The 13,710-nt window shown below is 44.2% G+C and overlaps 1 protein-coding gene across 1 annotated transcript in view; it reads right to left on the reverse strand.

The window, feature by feature from the left end:
* The window catches only part of FANCI (FA complementation group I), a 765,095-nt gene that overhangs the window by 88,422 nt on the left and 662,963 nt on the right, over window positions 1-13,710 (reverse strand). The window lies entirely within an intron of this gene.

The following is a 13,710-nucleotide window of genomic DNA, read 5'->3' on the forward strand; positions in this document are numbered from 1 at the left end:
TTACCTTCTGCAACGCCTTATCTGGCAGAGATAGGATCTAGCCGCAAATTCCTTATCTTAGAATTCTTCCCAGGGGCCAGACTGAATCTGGGTTGTTTTTATTTTTAACAGCAGTACCTCTGCACGTCGGTAGCGGGCATCAAGCGACTCCCGAGCATCCGCCTGATGAGACGTCGAAGGAGTTCATGTAAGCCCTCCGCTGACGCCAGTTTCTTCTGTGGCTATTTTTCACGCTAACTATGTGGAGCCACTTATAGAAACCAGTTATGGAAAAAGTATGCCAAAAAATAGACAACTTTGTGTCAAACAATCACAAGGTTCTAAAGAAAGGCATCAGAATGCCAAAAAGAGGACAAGCAGTTTGCAGAGGAGGGAGGATGGGTAGGTTATTAAGGAATCTGCAGCTAGATTCTGTCTCTACCAGATGAAGCGTTATCAACAGTAAGTAACTAATTCATCTGATAGACATCTAGCCGCAGATGCCTTATCTTAGAATTTGATAGCCAAGCAATACCATCCCTGGAGGACCGTCTGCGAACTGAACTCACAAAAGATCCCTGAGTAGGACTAGCAGGTCCGTAATGAGATAAAGTGACCAGGCTGTCTTAAGAATATAGGTGAGGAAAAGAAGATGCTCCACCAGGACTGTGGGAAGCCCGAAGGGAGCTGAAGGCTGCAAGACCGTGAAAAGCATGTGGAAAACATTACCCACAGCGGAGGGATAAGAAAGCGTTGGAGAAGACACTTCATAGAAACAATAATACTATGTAGCCCTGCTGAAAGTATTCAACACATGACTGGAAAAGGCTAAGCAACCAAGGACAACAGCCCATGCCACTGAATTAGAGCTCCACCTCCTTGTCATGGAAACGAGTATGTGAGCTAACCCTACCATGTGAAACACAGAGAAAATGAATGTCGGAGCACATCCAAGATGGAGAGAGAAAGAGAGAGAGATTCCATCAATGCTGAAAAAAAGCATTGTGAGAAGAACAACAACGTTTGGTAGAGACCACTCGCAGTTGGAGAAAACCCTCCTAGAGAGACTGTAAGCCGTCGGGGCTATGAAACATAGAAGCCCAGAGGAGAAAGGAAAAAGAAATGTATAAATAACAACCAAGTTAAAGTTCAACTAGAGCACCAAGAAAGGAATAGTTACAAAACCAGATACGTATACCCTATGGAAGAAGTTCAGCACAACCACACCTAATACCTGTATATAAGTGAACACATATATACACCTATAGATAAATATATATGTATACGCATACACATAAGTATCATAATACACCAAAAGTATTATCCTACCCTTCGGGGAAATAAACCATGGCCTCCCTTGGCAAGCAGGGAGACTGAACAATGTAGCAACGCAACGAGGAGCACCCATAGACTGGAGGTATCCAGCAAAAGATAGATATAAATACATACATTTGGTAATAGACCAAAGTTGTGACAACAATGGAGTGAAAATTATAGATATACAGATATTAGCACCAAGCTGGAAAACCAGCTACATAATACCATACAAGTGGAGAGAGGGAATATAGGGCACCACCCACCCCAGAAAAATATCTGCAAACACCTATGAACTGACGAAGCTACCATCAAGCGGTTAACAGGAAATCAAAAAGAAAACAGTAGGTGTTGATACTCTGCTATGAAGGGAATGAAGACCATCACGAGGTCCATCAAAATTTAAAGTCAAAATAAAGGCGAACACACAGACATCCTCGACAGATAACCAATTTCCATCCAATAGACAGAGATATCAGGCAGCAAGACCTGACTGAAGCATCTGATAATAGATGGAGCACATAGCCGTGAAGGGATCAAGCCCCACGAAATGGAAAAGAGGAAAATAATGGATGACAGTGCATACAAGCACAACAAAGACTGAGGCCAGAAAGAAAGGTCTCAAAAGGAGACATGATGTAAACAAAGCAACACCTCCAATATACCACGAATAAAAAAGGGCACCCACATCTTCCAAAGGAAGAGAGGGAGAAAAATAGAAAATAACTCCTTCAGGCAGGAGGAATTCACAAAATACGGTGGAAATGGCATAATGGACCTTTGAAGGATAGACTCACTATCACATCCTTTTGAGGAGGAAGATGAACCTCCTAAGGGAAACCCCAGCCTCCTTGGAAACCAATCTGCAAATAGATGGCACCATGATGTCGAAGGAATACATGTTCCAAAAGGAAAATTGAAGATGAAAATTAGTCACAATACTGACAAAAGGGGTGAGATGGTGACATCTGAAGAATAACCAATACAGTAAGCAAATGACGTGGCTGTGATCTGAATTGGCAAATAAATAATGCCTATAGGAAAAAAGGGTACAAGGCATTCCATAATGCGACATAACATCCTCTCCAGGGATGAAGCAGAGAAAAGTCAGCAAGGTCGGTGGCACAGGACCAAGGTATAGCTAAGAAGAGTGTCCGGGGGTCTGAAAAGAAACTACGAATCTACTATTGAGACATCAAAATGAAAAATGTTATGTGATGTGACTATGTGTCATACCGCACTCAAATTCCTATTCTAGGAAAAAAGTGCCCATCAGTTCCCACCTGATTCCGCCCTGCATCATTTGGGCTCTCCTTCCCCAGGAGAAGGTGCAGTATGTCTATCAGTGTGATGTTGATAGATCAACTTCCAAGGAAGTTTTTGGGACTACTCGATTATTTTTTGCGGGTAACTGAGTTACAGTGTCAAAATTAAATGTGAAAAATAAGTGTAATGTTAAAATTAGGTAGTTATTGAGTGGAGACAACCATGTTTTATTAGATTCCCTCAAAACTCCCAATATTAAAATGTGAAAAGACTATCAGATTGAACATAATATCTGATATTCAGTAGGGTCAACATGTTTCAGCAGATGTGACGCTAAATATGTCACTGCTTTCATCAGGACCTAGATGTTTAAGGCTACTGTATAAAGAAAAGGAAAAATATCACCTGTATATTTTTCTCGAGTTCATTCGTTCTTCTCCACTAGATTTGGTGAAAAAGAAAACATGTGCACATATAAATGAGAAACAAAGTAGAAACCTTGTGAGGTAGTTAAGAATTATTTAGTCACCTGAAAGATGCTTAATGTCATCTGCATGGGTTTTCAATTTATACAAGTTTAGTCACAATATCACTATACACTTATAACAAAATAGTCTTGTCATCTTACCTAAATTTAGTAGGAGGAATAGCATCACCCCACCTGGCTGCTGCTCAGGTAAGAGGAGCACCGCTCTAGTAAAAACACAGAACACGACTCATCACCTCATTCCAAAAGGCCACATGTCCAACACAGACCCAATTCATTGCTTTAGTTACGTTTATCATGTTCAAGATAAACCACAGTTAATCAAGGATATCCTTCTCGCCTACTGATATGCAAAACTGAGGAATCATAGAGATTATGTATATGGTTACTCGATTATTTTAGTGCTGCCCGGAATTGTTCATATTGTATATTTTCCAAGCTGCAAGCTATTTTGGGTTCCCAACTGGAAACGCCAAATTTGTAACGATATTATGCACCCATTTGTGAGTTGCCTGACAACACCTCTAGCTGCATCACCAGCTTAAATGTTTGTATAGTTGCTGAGCAAAGCGTTTCGAAATAGTCAATACAACTAGCTACTTCCTGGTATAGCGTGCTTCGATGTTAATTATCTTAGTATGTGTGAGTTTTGGAAATGCCCGCTATGTCAGCTGTTCATTAGGAAACGCCGAACATTTCGTGATACTGTGCACCAAATGGTAAATCATGAATCACACCCGCTCAGTGTCTTTCAAACTCTGGCGTGTTCGTTGGCAGTCTGAAGAGCGTTTTGAAACAGTTCCCAATAGCAGATGCCTAATTCAATTTTACACAGCTGCTGCAATTCTTATTGTGCGTACTCGGGCGTTCCCATAGCGAGAACCCCATTGTTTGTGAAAAGCACGTTACGCGCTAGTCGGCAGCTTAGTGGGCTTACCTTCCTGTCGGTACCCCGAGCGTCCCTCTGGGCAATCTGGGGGGGCGCCGATATGTTGTAAGGTGGCCATTTTAACTCGGTCGACTATCACATGACTCCGTAGAGCACATGACCTTATGGACTACAAAACAACGTAAGTTTCATAGAGCGTGTAGTTCCGATGTGTCCTTATATGGGTCACATGATCGGGACACCGCCCAATAAACTACAAATCAAAGCTGGAATTGTGGGAAATGTAGTTTGATCTAAAAAATAAAGTGTTTCACAGGGGTTCGTGTAAAGAATACACCTCATTCGGCCATAGATGAACATTACAATTAAAGGGACAGGATTTCTTTCAATATGAGTCGGGTGTGTATTAACAAAGAAATACTGCACTAGACAGCTTACAATTTCGCAGTGTAGTGTAAACAGGTGGGCCATTACGTTGATGATGTGCGATGCCTAGACAAATATTGAATTGTAGACAGCAGGTGGAAATTCTATATGTCTATTTTGTGAAATAGCCATGCTATAATGGACATGTCACTTGGATGTTAGAATAGCAGACAGCCCTTGGAAATTATATGTGTCCACTTTGTGAAGTAGACATACTGTCATGGACATGTCACTTAGATGTTCATAGTGACATCCATGTAACTTGGATGTTAGAATTGCAGACAGCCCTTGGAAATTATATATGTCCACTTTGTGAAGTAGACATACTGTAATAGACATGTCACTTAGATGTTCATAGTGACATCCATGGAATATCTTCATTTAGACCCATTTTGTCGCTATTCAGACGATAGACCCATTTTTGCTCACATTTGAAAAGGTAGTTAGATGTGTCCGCTACCTGTTCTGGTATGAGTGGTTGTTCCAGAACAGTCCATTGGAAATCGTTTGGACCATGGCCTTTTTCTAAGAAATGTGCAGTAAGTCTTGTCGCTTGTCGCCGACAGCGGATGGTACTTTTATGTTCTGAGATCCTGATTTTAATGCGTCTCGTCGTCATCCCGACATAGCGCAGTTTGCAGGGGCAGGTGATTAGATAAATCAGGTTTTCACTATTACAATTTGTGAACCTGCGCTGCTCCCATGCTCTGTTGGTACCGATATCAATAGTGGTTGATTTACAAGTCTGGGGACACGCAGCACAAGTGGTGATGCAGCTAGAGGTGTTGTCAGGCAACTCACAAATGGGTGCATAATATCGTTACAAATTTGGCGTTTCCAGTTGGGAACCCAAAATAGCTTGCAGCTTGGAAAATATACAATATGAACAATTCCGGGCAGCACTGAAATAATCGAGTAACCATATACATAATCTCTATGATTCCTCGGTTTTGCATATCAGTAGGCGAGAAGGATATCCTTGATTAACTGTGGTTTATCTTGAACATGATAAACGTAACTAAAGCAATGAATTGGGTCTGTGTTGGACATGTGGCCTTTTGGAATGAGGTGATGAGTCATGTTCTGTGTTTTTACTAGAGCGGTGCTCCTCTTACCTGAGCAGCAGCCAGGTGGGGTGATGCTATTGCTCCTACTAAACTTAGGTAAGATGACAAGACTATTTTGTTATAAGTGTATAGTGATATTGTGACTAAACTTGTATAAATTGAAAACCCATGCAGATGACATTAAGCATCTTTCAGGTGACTAAATAATTCTTAACTACCTCACAAGGTTTCTACTTTGTTTCTCATTTATATGTGCACATGTTTTCTTTTTCACCAAATCTAGTGGAGAAGAACGAATGAACTCGAGAAAAATATACAGGTGATATTTTTCCTTTTCTTTATACAGTAGCCTTAAACATCTAGGTCCTGATGAAAGCAGTGACATATTTAGCGTCACATCTGCTGAAACATGTTGACCCTACTGAATATCAGATATTATGTTCAATCTGATAGTCTTTTCACATTTTAATATTGGGAGTTTTGAGGGAATCTAATAAAACATGGTTGTCTCCACTCAATAACTACCTAATTTTAACATTACACTTATTTTTCACATTTAATTTTGGCACTGTAACTCAGTTACCCGCAGAAAATAATCTAGTAGTCCCAAAAACTTCCTTGGAAGTTAATCTATCAACATCACACTGATAGACATACTGCACCTTCTCCTGGGCAAGGAGAGCCCAAATGATGCAGGGCGGAATCAGGTGGGAACTGATGGGCACTTTTTTCCTAGAATAGGAATTTGAGTGCGGTATGACACATAGTCACATCACATAACATTTTTCATTTTAATGTCTCAATAGTAGATTCGTAGTTTCTTTTCAGACCCCCGGACACTCTTCTTAGCTATACAGTGTCAGTAGGGCATGTGTGCGTTGGGTCGTTAAAATAGCCCTAGGACCCCCCTTCAACGTTTTTTTCACAGGACCAAGGTAACCTTGTGGCTGTGGTGGGATCTGGACCATTGTATTAGAGGGGCCTTTGATACCCAATGCACCACAGAGTTCTAGCCTAACAAGGAACCAAAAGATAAGTGGCAGGAAGCCCTGTTGCCAGTGCATAGTAAGAACAAAACAATAAGAAGTGCTGATGCACTAATAAAAGACCAAAGTGGGAAAAATGTCTTAGGCCAGAGCTGAAAATCTACCCAGGCCAAGGATCATGACACTTGTTTCACTGATTCCGCTAAGGACACCTGATAAAGGGAAGGAATGCCCGTGGTGCTGAGAGATAACACTTACAAGGGTGAAGGGGGGTTGGTTGGGCGCTGGGGTAAGGTAGAACTCACAAGCACTATGTTTTCTGAGGCAGATAAACTGAAGTGCCTAAAAGGGATACTAAGTGCCAGAAACAGATCCCAAAATGTCTATAGGGCATACAGAAGATGGTTCCAGTAGAACAGAGGACAAGGCAACAGTGCATCTGCACAATGTAAGCCAAATACCCTCTTTAGAATAAGAACTTGAGTAGAAAACTTTGCTTCAGAAAGAAGTCTGTAAGAACAGTTGCACATAGGGCCATAAAATAATATTCGTCCCAGATAATGGGAACCAAAACCTGTCATCAACAGTATAAGAAAAATAAAAGTACCTGTAGAAGGCAGGAAAACCTCACCCGGTGCACCCAGTAGATGGAAAGGAGATTTGAAAAGAAAAGTAAATGGGCTCCACCCTGCAATGGCTCATATGTTAACGAAAAAGGGACTTTCTCCAAACAAACCTAGTATGTGAGAACTAGAGAATCAGATGGTAGAGTTAAGGGTCTGCTCCACCCCGATTATCTCACAATCGCCGCAAAGCAGAGTCCGCATGGGCACTGAACAGATGGCACCATCAAAAGACATATCAATCAGGGTGGCTTGAACAACCTTCGAAAACGCAGAGGTGTGCAACAAGGCACGCCGATGTAATGCCACTGAAGACACTATAGCCGGACCCAAAGAGCCAGTGATATCCATACCATAGCGAATGATTAGTCTAGCTTCTTGCTGCCCCTCCCGTATTAACAGAACAAAATAGTTCTGAGTCTCATCCAGAGGGAAGGGCAGCAGGCATGCCAATGAGTCCCACAATGTATGGGAGAAGCATTCGAGGAAGGGGAAGGAAGCCTGAGGCTGGGGAAGACTCCAAGCCACTAGTCTCCATAGGAGGTTTGACTGTGTCAGAGAAGGGGTGGTGAAACTCCAAATCCTCATCATCACCTCCCTAACCGTATTACTCATAAGGAAACCAGGAGGAGGGGTTATAGAGAGCCGAGAAAAGGTATCTGAGATGCATGGCTCCACCGCCGCCGCATCCGAATCGGTCTGGCGTCTAAGAATCAACGTCTCAGCATCGGAAAGAGAAAGTGGTGAGGCGTCCTGCAGCGCCAACAGTGCCATCATCTGGGTCAGCTGACCAGACCCAGGCGTTGTCAGAATCGGTTGACCAGACCTAGGCGTCGAAACTGATTTGGAACCCAGAGCCGAACTGAAGCTGAGATCGAATCCACCCGCGCAGACACAGTCACAGATCTGTGCATCTTCTTAGGTCCAAGGGCGCTCCAGAGGAAGGTGAAGACCCAAAGATACTATGAAGAGAATTGTAATATTCTCTTATCTAGGTGAGTCGCCCCTGCTCCAGGGTAGGTTGGGAGGAAGACTTGTGCACTGACGTTTAACCGAAGAATGGGAACAGGGTTTATGTGGTAAACTTAGGGGTACCGCGACTTCAACCACCTGCGTTGCTTACCTCAGGACGTTGATGGACTGATGTCCACGGGAACGGCTCCTGGATCGGGAGGTGGAGTAAGAAGGGGACCGAGGTCGATGAGAAGTCTTGGAAGACTGCGACATCCGCGCAGCTAGGAGCTTCACTGAACGTTCCCTCAGCGCTTTCTGGCAAAGTTGGTGACATGAGTCGCACTCCTCAGAGTCATGGTGCACCTCCAGGCACCACATACTAACAGAGTGAGGGTCCGGGGCAGACATTTGTCGTCCACATGACCTACAAGGCCTGAAACCAGAGGACATAAAAATTTGTATAAAGGCACACTGCTCCGTTCGATGAAAGCGTTGAAGTAGGCAAAAACACAGTCTGTGGAGCTACTTATCGAATCTGCATTGTAAGCGCAGAAAAGAAGAAACTGGCATCAGGGGAGAGCTCATATGGCCCCCGTCAACCTAATATCTGGAGCACTAGGTCTCTACGGAGTTGCTTGATGCCCTCTACTGACGCAGAGAGGTACTGCTGTAAAAGATTTCCGGATCCCATCTGATGCCAGGGGAGAATTCTAAGATAAGGAATCTGCGGCTGGATGTGTCTATCAGATAACTTTATTACTCTGCTCCCAGTATTACTCATGGAGCAATTATCAGTGATTGACTAAGTTCCTGAGAAGGAAGGGTTGGGGAGGAAACGCTGCATCTGATAATTAGCTGTCACACTGGAACCCAGGCTGGGTCAGTTCAGGCTCATTCAGCAAAGGAGAAAATCCAGACATCTGGAGCCAACACAGAAGGGGCCACCCTTTGAAGTTGTAGTCGGTAGCTATATGTTGGTGATGTCAGCTAGGGGTGGAGAGGTGATCCTCACAGAAACTTTTCACAGAGAAAACTTGAAACTCGCATATTGGATTGTCCCAGATTGCTATGCACAAAGGTTGGGGACAGGGGTGGAGGGATGATGTGGCATCCTAGAATTCTCCAGGGGTGCCTGGCATCTAGAACTTTCCACCCACACTTATCAACCTCTGCACAAGGGAGAAGGCCGTGAGCAAGACCTCAGGACCTGGGAGGTGACGACTACAGAACCTTGGACAATTTGAAGGAATCTGATGCTCTGCTAAGGACTTTTTCTCCAGCTGACCCCTGGACTAAAGGGTCTTTTCAGAACTAGAGGCAGAGGCCCTCTTAGGACTAGTTGAGGGAAGTTCTGGACTCCACTGCCACCCCAAGTGCACTCCAAGACAGCCAGGAGGCTCTTGCAGGATGGTACTGGCTGGTAGAGGAAGGGCTGCACAAGATGCCCCCACCTACAGGCGAGGAGAACTAGACTGGCACAGAGAGGCAGTAAAAACTGCTTCCCGCAAAGTGTGCCCTTTAGAGGCCATGAGGCCTGTTAAAAGTGCTAGACTAAAATCAAGGAAATTGGCCAAACGGGACCAGAGTTATGCATCTTTGCCCCTTTAAACATGCCTAAAACAAAAACAGAGCCAATGGGGCTCAGCTGCTACTTTCTAACATAATGACAGGGTTAGCCCGGTACCCGGGGTTCGACGCAAACCTATTTTGTATGGGGAGGGGGCTTACATGTGGTCTCCTCCCCAGAAGTGCATTCGGTCTCATGGACCCCTTCCTCTAGGCCGATGTAAAGGAAGGTCAAGTGGAGAGATGACGCAAGAAGAAGAACCTGTGCCGGGCCAGTGTAAGTATGTTTTTTCTGCCTAGTGAACCCCATTTTCAGAGGCAAGTACTCCTCAGCTGGGCATATTGCTGCCCACGGAGCCAATGCCTGGTTGCTGGAGGGGGTGGGAGAGGGCAGCACCAAGCAGCTGCTCTCGCTGCAGAGGCAGAAAAAGAACTGCTCCTGCCACTGCGAGGTCTACATAGAGAAGGGCGGCTCCTGTACAACACAGCAGCTCTGCGTGGGCAACTGGCAGGGTTGAGGGGACCTAGGGGCTCCCCACTCAACCCCCAACCTACAAACTAGCATCTGGTGGGACCATGGCACCTGAAACTTAAAAACAGGTCCAGCAGTTTGAAGGAGCATTAAGCCAAGACAGCGAGTGAACCCGCTGTTTAAATATGAAAAGATTCTGGCCTGGAGCGCCCAAAAATTACTTGCGATGGCTTACTTTGATATCCTCTTTGCTTCTCTGGTGCCTCAGAATGGGCATCAGCACCATCAACCAAACGTTTCGGAGCAGCAGGAGGACCTTAGCCCCAATTGAATGGATAAAAAAGGGTAACCCTACGTCTCTAGGGATATTAAAAGTATGACCCCCAGAAAGAATAATGGAAATTTCAAAGCATTACTGGAGCCAGAGCTTTTGCTCTTCAGCTTCGGAGTGCAGGGACCCCTGGTGGTTGGTCCTATGGTTACATGTTGTGGCTAAAAGAGACTGAAAGAAAGACTAACACTGATGCCATTGTGTTGTTTGTCAATGCTTTATTTACAAGGCTTTATTGACAGAGGTTACAGTAGACTGTGACTATATTATTATTGAATTCATTTGAAAACGGTTCTTGATTTAAAAGATGATTTTTATCATGTGATAACTCCTTAATAAAGCCAACAGGCTAGACTGAAATACTGAAGTGCTGACCATTTCACAAAGTAAACAGGCTTGCCTTATGTATTGAAGTAGTATCCTGTTGTTTTGGGGGTGACATTCCTTGCACACTGAAGCACGAAAGACAATTTTAAGGTAAACATCTTTGAGAGGCATGAATCCCCATCTGGTGGTGCAGAAAGAAAAACTGGTGTCAGCATGCATGGGAGACACCTATATAGGCTCTGCAAATCATTTCTGGAGTGAAAGTGGAACAGTACCAGTGTGGTGCCACACAGCTCCACATGACGAAGCACCATGGTTCTGCTGAAAAGTTGCTGAATACAGTCTGACGCCTGGAAAATATTCAAAAGTTGAGGCATCTACAGCTAGAAGTCTCTTTCATAAAAAGCCAATAGGCCTGCCTATTTTTAAATAACACTCCCTTATGTTGTGATGTTCTATATGGCATGGGGGAGGTAATTGTGATATGGGGTCATGATCTAGGTTTAAAGGCGATTCAAGAATGCCACCAAAGGTATTTTCATCTACCGGATGCATATATTTATATTTAATGAGTAATGTTTAGTGATGTGCTTGTAATAAATGTACTTTTTCTTCTCGGAGAAATAACACTGAATGAACAATGATTTATTGAGTATTGACGTTGTATCTCAGAAAATGAAGATTACTACCCCACCTGCAGCCCCTACCCTGCATAGGCTTTGGACTGCTCTGCTTCGCTCTTCCGGGACAGTCAAGTCTACAATGTGGCACATACTTTCCAGTGAGGAGATAATTGTGAACCTATTACTTACACAGGACTCATATCCAGGACAACAAATAGCCCAATTTCTTACACTGACTATTTTGAATGGTTTGAGCCAGGAAGCCCCCTGCAATGTCCCACATGGCGTGCCTATATTGGCCCAATAAACGGACCCCACTGACAGACCTCAGTGCTGTGCTGCTGAGGAGAACATTTGATTGCTGAATGCCTCAGTCCTCTGTTGACTGCTTCAGGGGAAGGGGGGCGAAGAGAATTGATTGGGAGTCACTTTACTGGTGGAAGCCTGGACCACCAAAATCTCAGTAGTATGCTGTGTAAGGAGAGCAGGGTCGCCTGGAGCCAGGCTATAGTGTCTGGTCACCTACCAATTCACCAGTGGGCATGACTAGGGTTGCGACCAAGTATCCATTAAGGTATACATAAGGGTTTCAGTAAATGGAAGCAAGGGCTCAGGTGAAGCTGGCTTAGGTTAGGACATCTGTCTTGACTTCAACTAACTGCAGTTGAAGGTCCAGGAACTCAGTTGCTCATTTAGTTACCATGGTAACAACAGTACTCTCTTCAGTTGGGGCTCAAAATGAAAATCCAACCATGTATCAGGGAAAGTATCAATCCCATTGGCTTCCTGTAAATCCATATAAAGGCTGTAAATCTTTCCCATACTCACCTATCCCAGTGGTGCTAAACTCGGAGCCAAGAACAGAGTGGAGCCTCTTAGGGCACCTTTATGGTAGTGTTAGCACAGGAACAGACTGGGGTGTATGGGGACCAGGTACACTCTAGCAGATTCAGAGCATGACGTTAGTTGGGTTGGACATTGGAGTGGAAGCCGGATTCTCCTCAGCGTCGACACCAAAAGGGGCCTAGGAGCCAGGGGGTCAGTCTGCTCTGGAGTCAGTGCTTAACCCGTACCAAGTACAAGGAGTTCAGATGGATCAACCTGCAGTCATTTGACTGGGACCCCTCCCTGCAGGGGCCTGAAGTCATGCCAGTGGGACCCGGAAGAGTGGCAAAGATTTGCAGCATGACCTCCTTAAAGATCTCAATGTGCTTCCAGTGTCGTCATTGGCCTGGGGAACTCAGGCGTATTGTGATCAACTGCAGAATTGTACAAGCTGTTTGTCCTGATGGAGTATAATCAGACATTATAAGAGACTTTTAAACCTGGACATGTAATGGAGAAAGCTTCTAGAAGCAGAAATGACATCAGGAGAAATAATTGAAGCTGTGCAGCAGGGGAAAAGCTGTGTCTGAATTTCCTTAAGAAAACCTGAAGAGAGGTGAAGCCCTGCCTACTGCCAATGTTCTAAATAGCCATGAACCTCGAAAATTGCCACGCGGTTTGAGAGAAGCAGTAATACGGAAGCCCAGAACGCTGTGACTCATACCAACAACTGACCCTAATCATAGCAGATTTCAAAACCTTAGCTGAATGACACTGTCTGGATAATTACAAAAGAGGCAAACTCTGATAAGCATGACTTTATGCTGAACATGTAAATAAAAAACATCCCAACGAGACCACCTAATATGTAATAATCTGTAAGATGTGCTTTTTCCAACGCAAAACTCATGTTGGAGGAGAGAGTCCTTTTCATCGATTTAAGCCTCTTGAGCACGTAAGAGATGGATGTCAAAGTCGATTTTGCTTGCTCTAACTGAGCCAATCTCCCCGGCCTCTTCTGCATCGCCAAAGATATGTACAGGGAGACTGCCGGGTTTTTAACTGGCAGCAGGTAGCAGAAGCAGCCACATTTGTCTCTTCAGATATTGTTCTTCTGCAGAAGAAGCTGAGCAGAGCACACCTCTTCACAGGGATTACTTCAAGTAAAAAGTGAAGTGAGGTACAAAATGTTGAGGTATGGGCAGCTTCTGGCTGGAGCACAATGAGATGGATGGGCTACTAATATTACATGTATGTATGTTAAGAATGGTTTTACACAATGCACCTGGGATTTCCAGTCTGATAACAGGGAACAATTAAACTATGTGTATTGAAGAAGGATTCAAAACTAGAGAACAGAGTTGCCTGCTAGCCCAACAGAGGTATTTGGAAAAGTTTACTGGGGTTGGGTCTTGTGATTGGCTAACTTGAACAAGTGTGGTCAGAGTTGCCTGCAGTTGTGGTTCTTCTCAGTGGAAGACTCCAAGTGGAGTGGGAGGTGATAAATAAAGTCTTCAAACATTCAATCAAACTCTTGTTGAGTAAGTCTTTGGCGTGTACTGTGCCTGTCTCCTC

The sequence above is a fragment of the Lissotriton helveticus genome, chromosome 3_1, assembly GCF_964261635.1.
Source record: "Lissotriton helveticus chromosome 3_1, aLisHel1.1, whole genome shotgun sequence".
NCBI lineage: Eukaryota > Metazoa > Chordata > Amphibia > Caudata > Salamandridae > Lissotriton > Lissotriton helveticus.